Genomic DNA, 15,542 nt, shown 5'->3' on the forward strand with positions numbered 1-15,542 from the left:
GCATTTCAACTTGAGGGGTCTGCCACAGGTGACATCATCGTGTGTTGTGGGGCTGCCTGGCACCAACAAGCTGACAAACCATGTGTACATCAATAGAGCTTCCACTCTGTTAGGGACTGTATATAATTGTATCAAAAAACATTGGAGGTGGGGCTTTAATACCTTTTGTGAATGTATTTTGTTGCCACCTTTTTTTACAAAATCTTTCAATCCGGCAAAGTTGGTAAATGGTGCGTTCACGTTTTGTAGGGATTGCTTCAGGGTTTTGTAATTTTGTGAAAACAAATGTTGTCTCTTTGGACAGAGAGACATTCCCTTGTCTCTTGCCTTAAATATTGGGAAACCGTGATGTGTATTGCATCTGAGCTGCTCGCTATCCAATATAATAATGTTGCATTGCTGCAGCTCATTGACAATAACCATGCCCTTTCAAACGACCAGTCACAGTCCTGCTCAAGCAAGCATTGGGTGGTGCTCTACTCGTTTAATGGACCTGAGCTCGCAATGAAAACTCCACATCCCTATGACAGGGACTAGCCTATCCACTGGCCAGCATGCTGCTTGGGTTATTGTGACATCAAATCCGAAGAGGAGGCGGTCTCAGCTTGACCCAAACTGTGCACCCCTTAACGACGGCACTCAACGAAAGTGAACAATCACCAACGCACATCACACTTCATGATTTAATAGTTTGTATGGCGGCGATTTCCAACGATGTTGATAATCGGGATGAATTGTTTGTGCTATTTACAAAATGTATATTATATATTCATTTAAGCATTTTTAATCTCGTGAAGTAGACATTTTTCGTAAGGAATAGCTGTGTTGCTATAGTAATGCAGCCTGCATCACGACCTCTTTGTTTATTTGTTGCAATGCTCGCGGTTTGTGTTTGGGGCCACGCCAGGCTGGCGGTGATTGGCTCGAATCGCCAAGTGGCCACGTGCCCGCAGACAGAAACGCTGCCGGCTGTGCCCCAGGGTGCGGCGCGCGGAGTTAAATCCGCGGTGCTCTTGCACAAGCGGACTCTGAGTTCCCGACCTATCGTAGTGTCGCTGCCCCCAGCAGGCACCCTGAAGCTGCGCAGTCTACCCATGCCTCAGCTCTGTCCTTTCATACGAACCCTTCTCTAGTAGCTGCTGCGACTTCTGTGGCTGGTGTCACAACAATGAGTCACGTCATTCTTATTCATTTCACATTTGCTGTTGATCGTGACCGTGCCAAACACAGTCTTGTTGTTTGCTCGGAGGGGTGATCTAGAGACTGATTGAACGCACGATGAGTTGAGATTTATTGCAGCGATGAATGCGCTGCTGCGTGTTGGCTTCCCATAGCTGCTGCTGGTGAAACGGGTGAGCACCACGAAACCAAAGTGGAGCCGTGCTCACAAGTGTGTCTATCTGTCTATGTACACACAACGCAATGTAATGAGACGGACACTGCCTGGTCTCGGTGGGCTGCGTGGACGCATGGGCTGGGGTCCACGTGCTGAGAGGAGGGGCTGTGACGCCTCCGCTTGGGGAGTCTCCGCGTTGATGGCGTTGGAGACAGCGGCTCGCGGTCTCTCCAGAAAGCGGACTCTAATCCATGAGGCGCGCCTCGCTTTGTGCTTCTCAGAAGCCGTGGGGCTCCCTCGAACCCTCGTCGAGAGACTCCCAACAACTATTGAGTCTCAATGTTGATCCGGTGCCCCTCGACTTCGTTGTCCATGTTGAGTCAGTGTCCACTGGTACTCAAAGTACTCCACGTACAGTCCGCGTCATGATAGGTGTTATAGGCAGCGAGGCCACTTTGATCATAAGAGGTCAAAGTGTAGTGTATGTCGACTGAGGCGCACACACACCGTTGTAGGAGGCAATGCGTTTATTAAACAATTTACTGTACACCAGATTCTGTTGCTAAGTGGTGCTAACTTGTCAGGCTGCTCACTATGTGCGTGCATGTTAACTCGTGATCCCCGACACGAATCCCGAGTCCCCCTTATGCTCCCCCTTTAGGGCCAGTCCATAAATGACGTCACGCGAATTTGGACGATTTTTGACCCCCCCCCCCCCCTCATCACACGGCTTCACAAAAAGTCAGATCCCCCTCAAAAATGACGTCACAAAGCTCTGCCTCCCCCCAAAACCATATTTTCATTTTGAAAATAAAACATGCTTCAAATCGCTTTAAACTACAGTCATTGTAGTGCGAATTTAATGTGGCGCTGAACTCTGATGTTGTCGGAGAAAACACATTAAAAAGGAGGCGTTGGGAAGCTTAAATTTTGCATAAAATTCACTTTAAAATATTCAACGACTAACTAAAACTGCAGATGTTCAGAATATTGTAGTAGAATGAAGCAAAATGGAGAGTACAATTATAACAATCATATATTTATTCCACAGAATGAAAAGCCCTGGTAGAATCATTAGAATCTAAATGTCGACTAACAATCATTAAATGTTGAAAATGTATGCTTCTCCATGCTCCTTCATGGAATAAATAAAAGGTGACCTTAGTAAGTTTTAAAAAATCAAATAGTTAATAATGAAAATGTATCTAAATTAGTGTTGTTATAACAATTGTTTATTTAAAGTTGCGCATTTTGATGTGACATCACATTTTTCAAACCCCCCCTCGTCACACATCGTCACAAATCGTCACAAATGTCTGACCCCTCTCCCCTAGGTGCGTGACGTCATTTATGGACGGCCATTTATCGCTTGGCCGCCGCCCCTCCCCTTGCTGTATCAAGCCGGCGCTCCCTGCTTCCGGGCACGTGCCCTTAACTTCTCCAATCGAGGCCCACTTCCGGTCACGTGGCCTCAACTCCTCCAAGCGAGTCTCATTTCTGGTCACGTGCCCTTAGCTCGTCCAATCGAGGCACCGCTTTTGGCCACGTGTCCTTAACTCGTCCAATCGGGCAACATTTCCAGTCTAATCCCCTTAGCTCATCCAATCGAGGCCTGCTCCCGGTCACGTGCCCTTAGCGCGTCCAATCGGAGCACCCGGTTCCACTCCATCACTGCAGCTGGCGCGACCCACAGAGACATTTAACTGTCTACACTCACAGTGGTGGCTGTAGTCACGACACTACAAAAGTAACAATATCACCTTTTGTGCAGTACTTCTATGGCCCCATGTATGCACTCCCCACCCTCACCCCACTCACACTCACCAAGGTGAGGCGTCCTCTAATACCCCCCACGTCTACACTCCTCACCCCACTCACACTCACCAAGGTGAGGCGTCCTCTAATACCCCCCGACTGAGAGCTGGGGGGTTCTGTAGAAGAATCGCTGTCTCAGTCTGCTCGTTTCAATTACATTCACGGGTAGGCTGAGCTCATCATCCCTCTAGGGCAGATAAAATAAGCACCACTTTTGGGCAGCTGGAATTTTTTTAATGGATATTCTGGCCTCATCAATAGGAATGTGGAGTTTTCACCACTGGCTCAGGCACCCCAGTGGGAGTGGGCACTGCCCCACGCCCGTCGTAGCTGGGAGACGCTGAGACTCGACTCGACCAACACGCACCCAGCCGTGTGGCGCGGCTGAGTGAAACAAGCCGCGTGTTCCTCCTGCTGTGTCAGCTGTGTCTGTGCAGAGTATAAGAAACTCATCCATCTGAGTCAGCCTGTCTCAGTGCTTGGTTGAGTAATCTTCATCATGCAGAGTCCAGTTGTGACCAATAGTGTTGATTAGCTAGACGTATATACAGAATCACAATATGTAGTTATACTGGAGTAATCCGATGAGCTATACAGCTATTTTTTACAGATGTCCAGTATAACATTTGACAAACTAAAAACGCCATTACGAAACATTTTCACATACAAATCTCATGCTCACAGAAGTATGGACACTCTTGTGCCATTACTTCGAGGGTTTGATATGAGAGTTGGGAATCGAACACGAACTTCAATGTCATGGTCGTTGTTTGTGACGTGGATACAACTCAGCATTAACTGGACAACTGCGGCCGCTCTCTGGCCGATTTGCCTTGGCTGTCCAACCTTTGAATGACGATGAAAGGAAAATTGAATGCAGGTTCCAAATTATGCACAGTGCAAGGGAACGTGTATATGGGCATCCCGTTGTCACTCCACTGCTGGATGGAGGCCTCCCCACGCCGTGCCAGCCGTGAGAGTCGCCATATTTGACCATCCTGCACCACGCTGCTCAGTGCGGGGTGGTGAAGGCGGAGGGAGGAGAGCAGCGGACGTTGTCACACTGCCCTCTGCTGCCCACACCGCCCCCTGCACCTGCTCCATGCGCGGTGTTTGCCCGTCGAAGCGTGATCCAAGGTCCACGCTGCTTCGCTTCCGATATCTGGCAAGATCGGGCACGTTCCAGCTGAGTTGGCCGTGCCTATGAAGGTCGCTGAGGAAGGCCATGACCCCCGAAACCAAGGGTGCGTTTGGTAAACGCCTGCGAGGGTCCGCAGTGACCACACAGCGGCTGGGCGCGCAGCTGCCTTGGCGACTCTCCCAGCAGTGCCGGCGATAACGGCACGGGGTCCGTCGCCACGCACAATGACGACGAAGAGCCGCGTGCAGCGAGCACGTGCATGGGACCTACCGCACGGCTACGGCGGCTCTCGCGGCTGCCGAGCAACAGCAGCAGCAGCCCCCACGCCCTCGCTGCAGTTGGGAGCAGCAGCGCATGGAGCAGCACCGAGCGGCTCATCGTGCCGCGCTGCTGGGGGGAGGAGCCGAGTCTAGGGGGAGGAGCCAGGGGGCGTGGCCCTGAGGGGGGCGGGGCTTCCGGGTTGCGGGGGAGTCTCCATGCTCCGGGTCGCGGCGCCGTGCAGCAATGTGGCTGTCACGTCGCCTGGCGGCAACGCTCTCCACTTGCTGCAGGGCTTCACGGTTGACATCGAGCGGCCGTCCTCATTAACACCTCGGGTCTATTGACCATGGCACATGCGCTGTTTGCTTCACGGTGAGCGTTGAAGATCCCCTGATGTCAATCACAAGAGTAGATCACTGCCTGCCGGCATCATGGCAGAAGAGTTTTCCAAATGTGAAATGTTACTCGCACATTGTGCACTGGGATTCTACATAGCAATGATGGCCCCCTCCTGCGAAAACTTGGCAGGACGCTTCTGACACGAGGCACGTGACTGAGTGAATTTTTCCTGGGTAATAATGATCCGTGCTCAGACTCGTTTTTGTTAGCGCGTCACCATAATGAACCACGGTCAATCCACTGCTGGACGAAGCCCTCCAAACTGTTACCGCCTCTCAACCTGCGCAGCATCAACCCAGCAGCACCTGCACACGAGCTGCACTCGTGGCCCCATCCTCATGGTGGGTGTCCTCTGAGGCGCGTGACCTCTTGGCTGCCACTCCGTCATTAGCCTCGACTACCAGCGACCCATCACTTTCAGCAGCACATCCTACCCAACCCACTTACCATTCTTTACAGTCAATATTATGTCAATAACTTGCTTATATTCTTGAATGCATGCGTTCCTCTTGCTGTGTATGTCAGTGTAATTATTAGCATAAATATTCCCATGCTGTTTTGAGCACTTACATTTTTCGCCATTTTTTATTTGATGTCCAAATCTATGATCAATCTGGAATGCCAGGTGTTCGTGCACTGTGCTACAATCTCGGCCACCGAAGTTTGATTCCCGGTCACGGCGAACATCAATGGCGAGTGATGCGCTAGATCTATGTGCTGTGCAGAAGGGCCATTTTCCGAAATGTCACCTATTATATATATTAAAATGTTAACGCTATGGAGGCAAAACGTAAGACGCGTCATGTTTCCTCCAGCAGTGTACAAAGTAGAACGCGCGAGGCGGTTGGAAGAGACCTTGGAGAGCAGCTGTCAACTGGGAAACTGCTGCGAGGCAGGAGGCGATGGTGAGTTGAGGTGGCATCAGTGGCTCTGGCCGTGGTTACCTCCTTAGCGTGGAGTTGAGTGGCTCGCCAGCCCCCCCCAAGAAGCTATGAATGGGGGGCACTGCTGTTCACGATGGGGCCATGGACCTCCACGAGTCACCTCGTATCCCGGGTTTCCAATTCACTTTTTTACATTAATAACTGCTATTACTTTCGATAAATGTTGCTTAGGAAACCGCATTACCAGTGTGGTGAGGTATGGTCAAATAACTCCACTATTTGCACAGCGTGGGAAGGCCCTCATCCAGCAGTGGACTGACAAAAGGGCTTGAACACAGTAGACGGGGCAAGTCTGGGTCTTTGCCCAGTAACATATGTGAGTGTTGTTTCAAAGAACATTGTCTGCAGTGAATGAGGACCTGCTGAGATATTTAAATCCAGCGGCAAGGTTCACATCCCACAGTACCCATGTCCAGTCGTCTGATTTATTTCCTTTTCTATTGCGGTGCTCGTTGCCAATCCCTGCTGCCGGCTCCCTTACCGGAGCTCTCATCTCACGATGCCGGGACCTCTGTTGGGATCATGATGTGGACGACACGTTCAGATGTTGATTGCAACAGACAGGTGGCAGCATGGCCCTTCGCGGCCTCATGACTGATGGCTTGCGAGATGACGACTGCTGCCGTGACTCGTGATGCGTGCACAATTATTTATCCATAATACACGAACTCGTACAGCGTTAACCTGCTCCCCTACCGCGACCAAACGATGGCGCAGTGTGCTGACTGGAGTGGCGAACCTGACAGGAGACAGCGCTACAGGCAAGAGTACAACACCCACGTCGTGCTGTGTGAGACTCTCACCAAGCTCAAGGATTGTATCAATATGCACCATCATCCATGACCTATCCACTGCAACATGCACACCTCTCCAATCCGTCACCATATATCATGGTCTTGTGATGCCACAATCTATACAGGTCCCGCACATGAACCAATTAATTTCTCTGTGACCACGGTAGACATCTTCTCAGGCATGTTCTCTCCTTTACCTGCCACGCCATCATTAGTATTGATCCCCGGCCATCATCCCTTCGAGTGACGTGTCCTGCACAAGTCACTTCTCTTAAGTCAACGGCTTTCTCAAATTTCCCAATATGCTCTAATACAAAGAGTGCCTCTTCATAGCTCTGATGAGGTTTCACTTTTCTTTCCTCGTGGTGGTCGCGTGGAATTAACTCCTGGTCCACCGGTTTTACCCTCCGTATTTAGAAACACACGTGTACATTGTTGAGAAACACACGTGCACATTACGTAGATACACGCATGTACTTTATTTAGAAACACGTGTGCATTATGTAGAAACACACGTGTGCATTATGTAGAAACACGCGTGTAGATTATTTAGAAACACACGTGTACATTATGTAGAAACACGCGTGTAGATTATTTAGAAACACGTGTACATTATGTAGAAACACACGTGTACATTATGTAGAAACGCGTGTATATGATTTAGAAACGTGTACATTATGTAGAAACGTGTTTAGATTGTTTAGAAACACACGTGTACATTATGTAGAAACACACGTGTACATTATGTAGAAACACGTGTGTATATTTTTTAGAAACACGTGTGTGTATTATGTAGAAACACGTGTACATTATGTAGAAACACGCGTACCAATCCACGGCTCGATGAGGGCCTCTCTATGCGGGTGTGGGTCGTGGGGGTTAGTTGACCCTGCCTAGCAGCATATTAACGTTATAACCTTTCCCATAGTCATAACTCGAGCACTTATCCCTAAGCCTCGTCATAACACTCCATGTCATCTTAGCCTCATCACTAATAGGCTTAACGGTCGAATCACAATCCTGGCTTTAATCAGAATGCTTAACAATGTCCCGTTTTGACTCCTCAACGCCAATGTGTATTCACAGAAAGGGCCTTCAGATAGCACCATGGAGCAGCATCCCGGTGCCACTTCTTTACAATGTCGATCAAACGAGTCGCGTAATATTTGGAGCGCGAGGAAAATCACGCGTGGTGCTACTGCAGGGGTAGTGGCACCGCTAGGAGATGGTTCCGTAGTCCTAGCGGCTGTGTGAGCTGGGGGCCGCTCCCTCGCGCTGGGGCTGCTGGCGCTGGATGAGGGAAGGGGTCAAGCAGCGCGACCCCAACCTGGCGGAGATTTCAGTGCAGAGCTCGAGGAGAACAAAACCGGTTTAGTGAGAGCGATTTGATCAACATCCACCTAAAGCCCACATTACAGCGACTCATTTATGAACATGTTCTGACTGATAACCCATTTTAAATAAGTTTGATTTTTTGCATATTTGTAAGTCCATACAGTTGTGTTAGATTAACATTATGTCATGTAGCATTAGCTGTACTTTAGCTATAATACCCGTTTAAGTAGAGAAATAAACCTTGCTTAATACAAAATGTTTTCTGTGCAAGTCTCTGCGAAGGGTACTCGTCGCTGTACATGATAGTAATGTCATGATGCATGATGATCAACATCGATTCTGGAAAACATTATCCAGCTAACAACATTTTTGTACATGCGAAAAAAAACTGAGCAAATTATATAAACTGTGTATTTGGTAATGCGTGTGCTTTAGGGGAACATCCTCCACTGGAGGGATTTCCAGAGAGCCTCGTAGAGGGCACCAGGCCTCCTGCTCCACGCATCTCGCAGTCGGCTCGCACTCTCGCGGCATCAGGAGCCGTTCTCATGCCCGCCACGTGCTTCACACTCGGCACTTCGAATCTCACAGACGCGGCGATTCCGTCTCCCCCTCACTGTCGCTATTCCCACGCCGCCTCGAGTCGATCTCAGGAACCCCACGATGGCCTCGATCGCGCATTTCAATTTGAAGGGTCTGCCACAGGTGACACCATCGTGTGTTGTGGGACTGCCAGACAGCAACAAGCTGACAAGCCATGTGTACATCAATAGAGCTTCCACTCTGTTAGGGGCTATATCATTGTGTAGTGTCAACAATTCAGAGACAGAGTTTCTAGGAGGCACCTTCTTTATTAACAACTTCCACGGTTCCGTCCACACACTCTCCACAGTAGTTTAGCTTAGCCTGTACACAACAATAGCTGTTTAACACTGACGGCGCTGATTGAGATAGCCAACTAATATCCTTCGTAGCGATTAGCAACTCCCTGAACCGGCAGCCTGGAGCCCCCGCTCTCGGCTCCTTTTATGCTACCAGCGCGGCCTGGCTCCGCCCTGACTGCGCCTCCCTTCTCGAACCCGCGAGCAGATTCCAGGGGCCTCCAGATGGATGGGTTCTCTGTGACCCTTACCCTAGTTCCTTCTCTCTGCCAACACACTGTGCACACCCTCACCAGCATATGTACTATATGTCCACCACAGTTGCCGCTGCTGTCCAACAGCTAGCGCTATTAAACTACAATTGTATCAAAAAACCTTGTTGGTGGGGCTTTAATACATTTTGTCTCGGCCTCGCTGTGCGCTGAGTTGCACCACTATCCGAGTAGATAACCTCTGGTTCAATAAACCTTTAGAGCCAGGGTGAACATCCGACTCCAAACGAATTTAATGAAATGAACGAGGTAAAACTGATGGAAAAACACAGCACAAATACAGCATCTGTTAATACTTGGAAATATCAATACAATGAATGAACGCTACAGCATCGATCACGCATTTCAACTTAAGGGGTCTGCCACAGGTGACATCATCGTGTGTTGTGGAACTGCCCGGCACCAACAAGCTACAAACCATGTGCAAATAAATAGAGCATCCACTCGGTTAGGGGTTGTATAATTGTGTAATGCGGGCCTAAACGGCCTCGTGGATATGACGTCAGGGGGGGGGAGGAGTTAGGTCACGTGTGAGAGAGGGGTGAGGTCTTAAGGGAGAGATACCGGAAGAGACGAGAGAGTGTGGGAGATAGAGTTAGAGTGAGGCCACGCAGGGCTGAGGTCGGGGAGTGGGGAGATCGCCACACACGCAGAGTAAGACTCGGCACCGTCGGCCAGCGGTGACCGAGCGCGGAGGAACGAGGAACAGCGGTGGAGCTGCAGTGAGGGCAGCCGGAGGACTGCACAGGGGATCTGCAGCGGAGCTGCAGAGGCGTGGAGGCTACGGGAGCGAGGGCAGCTATGGAGCTGCCAAGCGGAGAGCTCTGAGCGAGGGCCGTGTGGGACAAGTGTAAAGAACCCGAATAAAGGACAACGGAGACAGACCCAGGATCGAGTCCTTTATTACATTGGTGTCAGAAGTGAAACGGCATGTCAAAACAGCTCAGAAAAAAGATTATTCCTGCGCCATCATCTGCATCATCATCCGACGATGACGACCTTCCTCAGGCGGTGGACTTGCCTGCGATGGAGGAGGAGATCTGTGCGGGGACGAGTACGGGTCCGGGAGTCCAAGATGTCGCCGCGTCGGTGGACCCGTCTGCGCCAGAGGACGCGGATTGGCGATGGAGGCAGATGGCGGCGCAGCTGGAGACACTGAAAATCGTGCTTGCGCAATTGTGCGAGCTCGTCACGCCGAGGACGGCGTTGGGGAGAGCCGATGGAGGTCCGCAGGTCGCTGCCTTGCCTCCGCTGTCGGCGCCATTGGCCACGCGGCAAGAAGACGCCATCTTGGGCGTGGCAGGAGAAGAACGGCGGGAAGCCGCCATCTTGCGCTCTCTGTGGCGAGAGGCCGCCATCTTGAACACGTTGCGATGCGACGCCATTTTGAATATGCCGCCTGGTGAGTCATCGGCTGAGGACGGCGCAACAAGGAGTCGCAGTCGTCATCTCACGACCGTTAAAGAATTCTCCATCGGGGGCGATTGGAGTGCTTTCGCCTGCAGATTTTTGGCGGCGGTACGCTCAGCAAGGTGGACGGACGCTGAGGCATTGGAGGTTTTACCGACTCTTCTCGATGACGAGTCGGTGAGATTCTTCCGTTCTATAAAGGCCGAGAAGAAGAAAACATTGAGAGGAGTTTTCGACGAGATGGCAGATGCATATGAGCCACTGGATGATGCTCATCGCCGGTTTGTTCAACGTCAGCGAGCACCCGAAGAGTCGCCGGTGGCATACAGGGGTGCGGTGTTGGAGTTGGCCATGGCTGCATACCCGGAGACGGAGCCTGACCTGCTCGAACCTCTCATCTTGGGTAAGATGCTCGAGCTGTCCCGGGATTTGGGGATTCCTATGCCGGTGTGTGGCCACGAAAAGCTCACATCCCGGGCGGCCGCTAAATGTCTTGATGCCCAGTTCAACCTGCGCCGTTGGAAGCAAGTCACGGCGTGGACGGGGGGGCCCATTGTCGAAGGAGGTGCCGCGGGTTGGGATCCCAAGAAGGCGGTGTACGTTCCTGACGGGGGGGGGGCCCGCAGGAGCTGACAGCCGCCTCTGCTCAGTAATCGGCCCGCAGTAGGCCGGGGCCGCGATCTGCGCCGCCGCCACGGGAGCATCGGGACGGGGGGCCTGCGGCGCGGCGCAACAACATCGACTGCTTCCGCTGCGGCCGTAAAGGCCATTACGCCAGGGACTGCTGGGCCCGTGTCCCGGGCCCGCCCCAGCAGGAAGCCTCGACAGCGGACGTGCCACGGAAGGATCCTTCAGGACAGGCAAGTCAGTGCGCACCAGACACCCGGCAAGGCTTAACACCTTACTCATCACCGTTGTCGTGCGATCCGGGTGTTGTTAATAATGGGGGGAGGCCATCGACTGGGCCACGTCGCTCGGTAACGCAGTGGTGTAAATTGGCACGGCGGGTCGTCGCGGCCGCTACTGGTTCGTCCACTGTACCTGGTTCTATACAAGGGGTGGACGTGCGTATTTTAGTGGATTCCGGGGCGTCCGCGACCATTATATCGGATGTAATTTTCCATCTGTTGGACATCCCACCTGAGGTCGTGCGTCCGGTTTACGATTCCTGCGTCGCTGCGAACGGGGGTAGCATGGGCATTGTGGGCCAGGTGGACGCTAAAATATCTATCGGAGGAGTGTCGGCCTCAGGAATTGTGTTAATTTCGAGGTCCCTTGCGGTTCCTTGCTTATTGGGAACTGACTTCCTGGCCAAGATGCCCATTCTAATTCGAATTAATCAAAACTGCATTGAATTACCGGGTGGGCGGAAAATTACATTTCTACCATCGCCCTGGGGGCGACCTGTTCCGGTCGCTCAGGTGCAGGCGCTGTCCGAGGTATCTGTCGATATTCCACCTGGCTCACAGATGCTTATCCCCTTGCGATATCGGAAGCCTGTACCTGGTCGTCAAGGTGCGATTGGGGTTTTGTTGTCGCCGTCCGCCACCATAACGGGCGGATCGGCGCTCGTTGGGGCGCAAACTATTGTTCGGCCAGATCAGCAGCCGTTTCTGCAGGTGCTTAATGCAAGTACCAAAAATGTGTTTGTGCCGGCTGGTACGGTTGTGGCACATGCCACTGCGGCGTTTACGGCACAAGATCATCTGGGCAGCCAGGTCATGGTTGGTGGTGTTTCAGGTCCTGGTGCCGCAGATAATCGCTGGATCGCCGAATTGTGTGGGGAAAATTCTTCCCTTTCCGGTGAACAACGTTGCGCGCTTCGTAAATTATTATTCAGTTATTCTGATGTGTTTAGCTCCGACGATTTGGACTTGGGACGCACCTTGTTGCTTTACCATCATATTGACACAATGGACGCTGCCCCTATTCGATTAAACTCGCATCGGATGAGTCCGGCGGAGCGAGATCAGGTTCGAGGGGCAGTGGATGACATGTTGGCTGCTGACATAATATCTCCATCTAACAGCCCATGGGGCGCGCCTGTTGTTTTGGTTAAAAAGAAGGATGGCAAATTGCGCTTTTGTGTCGACTTTCGAAAATTGAATAAAGTGTCTGTGGCAGATGCGTACCCCCTGCCGCGTATGGACGACTCCCTCGATGCCTTGTCGGGGGCGAAGTTCTTTTCAACGCTAGATCTCTCTTCGGGATTCTGGCAGCTTCCCCTTGACGAGCCCTCGCGGGAGAAGACTGCTTTCCGTACGCCGCAGGGGTTATTCCAATTTAATTGTCTTCCGATGGGGTTGAATGCTGCCCCTGCCACATTTCAAAGGTTGATGGAGTTGGTGTTAACGGGGTTGCAGTGGGAGACATGTCTGATATATTTGGACGATATTATCGTCTTCAGCCGCACATTTGATGAGCATTTACTGCGGTTGGAGGCTGTGTTCGCCAGGATGCGTTCCGCTAATTTGAAATTTAAGCCTAAGAAATGTCACCTACTGCAACGCTCCGTGCGCTATTTGGGGCATATCGTCAGTGCGGACGGGGTGGCCACGGATCCGGACAAGACAGCATGCGTCCGTGACTGGCCAACCCCGGCCACAGTGGGGGATGTACGTCGGTTTTTGGGGTTTGCCTCATATTATCGGAGGTTTGTTCCGAATTTCGCGACGATTGCGAGGCCCTTGCACCTCCTTACGGGTAAAGGAAGGAAATTTGCTTGGGGACCGCCAGAAGAGGCGGCGTTTCAGGGCCTGCGCGATCGACTGGCTACGGCACCGACGTTGGATTATCCTGATTTCGATCACCCCTTCATTCTGGATACGGACGCGAGTGACACGGGCATTGGGGCCGTGTTGTCTCAGTCAAAAGGTGGTGTGGAGCGCGTGGTGGCGTACGGTAGCCGGGTTTTGTCTCCCGCAGAAACCCGCTACTGCGTCACACGCAGGGAACTTTTGGCAATTGTTTTCTTTCTCTGCCAATTTCGACTGTATCTCTACGGTCGTTCGTTTATTGTACGCACGGATCATGCGGCCTTGCAGTATGCTCTCAAGATGGACCAACCATCCGGCCAGTTGGCGCGGTGGTTGGACACGCTGCAAGAATTTTCCTTCCAAATTCACCATCGGAAGGGGGTGCGTCACGCGAATGCGGACGCGCTTTCTAGGTTGCCGCAGCGATCCCCTTGCGCGTGCGCGTCTGGGACGCATAGATGTGCGCCGATTCAGCAACCCCCTCAGCCTGTTGCGTTGGCGGTCGACGTGCCTGAAGCTCCAAAGGAGCCGGGACCAGCTGATGGGATTTTGAATCTTCCGAGGGCTGTGTGGATTCGGGAACAAATGTTGGATGATTCATTGGTCACGTTACGGAATCGGACTGCGAAGAAGAGTGGGGGACTGGGTACGGGGGGGGCATACCGGATGACGCCGCATGCGGCTACAGGATATTCGCCGTTTTTCCTTATGTACGGTCGCGAAAACGTGCCGCCAATGGATGTGCAGTTGGGAACTGGAGTGAGGGGACCTGCTAAGCCTCTTCCTGATTACATTCAGGATACCGTTCGCCGGGTTACTGAGGCGCGGGAAGGGGCCCACATGGCTACTGCCAAAGCCCAGGCCCGGAACGAGCGGTGTGCCCGACGCTCAAAGGGGGAGTGCCCCTGGAAGGTGGGGGACATGGCCTGGCTCCATTGCCCGCAGGTGCGGCCAGGTACCTCTCCTAAATTACACAAACCATGGCAAGGGCCGGTTCACCTCATCGAGGTTCCCAACCCACAGTCCGCGCGTGTTCGGTTTGGATCTCGGCGTTGGTTCGTTCACACGTCGCGCTTGAAACCATATGTGGCCCCTCGAAACGATGCGTCATCTCCTGATGTTGCATTGCCGGGGTTTGTTGCTGCCGACTCATCCTTGCCTGTGCCTGTTGACCTTGCAAGAGCGCCTGTTGTGCCTTTTACAGACAAGCCAGCCGTGACATTGCTGGAGACAGGAGACTCTGCTCGGGGTGTGCCTACCACGGCTGTGGGGACTCTGAGCCCCGCCGCCCTTCCGACCCCATCGCGGACACGATCGCGATGCACCCCCGACGCTGGGCCTTCAGGGACACGGGACCGGGACGTTGACGGGCCTCCAATAGCGACAGGAGGACTTCATCCTGTCGCTCCTAAAACCCCGTCACGTTCCCGGTCTGCAGGAGGGCCGCCGCCCGTCCGGGACGGACCGGCGACCCGCACGCGCTCAAAGTCCCTTACATTTCGTTGAATTTTACTGTTGTGTTTTGTTGTGTTGTTATATTTATTGTATGCTTCGTTGTCCTTGCATGTGTGATGGTTGTGGTCGCTCGCATTACTTGTCTCGTTATTGTTCAGCCGAGGTCGGCTGGATTTTCTCTACGGGGGAGGGTGGTGTAATGCGGGCGTAAACGGCCTCGCGGATATGACGTCAGGGGGGGGGAGGAGTTAGGTCACGTGTGAGAGAGGGGTGAGGTCTTAAGGGAGAGATACCGGAAGAGACGAGAGAGTGTGGGAGATAAAGTTAGAGTGAGGCCACGCAGGGCGGAGGTCGGGGAGTGGCGAGATCGCCACACACGCAGAGTAAGACTCGGCACCGTCGGCCAGCGGTGACCGAGCACGGAGGAACGAGGAACAGCGGTGGAGCTGCAGTGAGGGCAGCCGGAGGACTGCACAGGGGATCTGCAGCGGAGCTGCAGAGGCGTGGAGGCTACGGGAGCGAGGGCAGCTATGGAGCTGCCAAGCGGAGAGCTCTGAGCGAGGGCCGTGTGGGACAAGTGTAAAGAACCCGAATAAAGGACAACGGAGACAGACCCAGGATCGAGTCCTTTATTACAATTGTATCAAAACACATTGGAGGTGGGGCTTTAATACCTTTTGTGAATGTTTTTTTTGCCAATTTTTTTTACAAAACCTTCAACCTGGCAAAGTTGGTAAATGGTG

The sequence above is a fragment of the Lampetra fluviatilis genome, chromosome 3, assembly GCF_964198595.1.
Source record: "Lampetra fluviatilis chromosome 3, kcLamFluv1.1, whole genome shotgun sequence".
Classification (NCBI taxonomy): Eukaryota; Metazoa; Chordata; class Hyperoartia; order Petromyzontiformes; family Petromyzontidae; genus Lampetra; species Lampetra fluviatilis.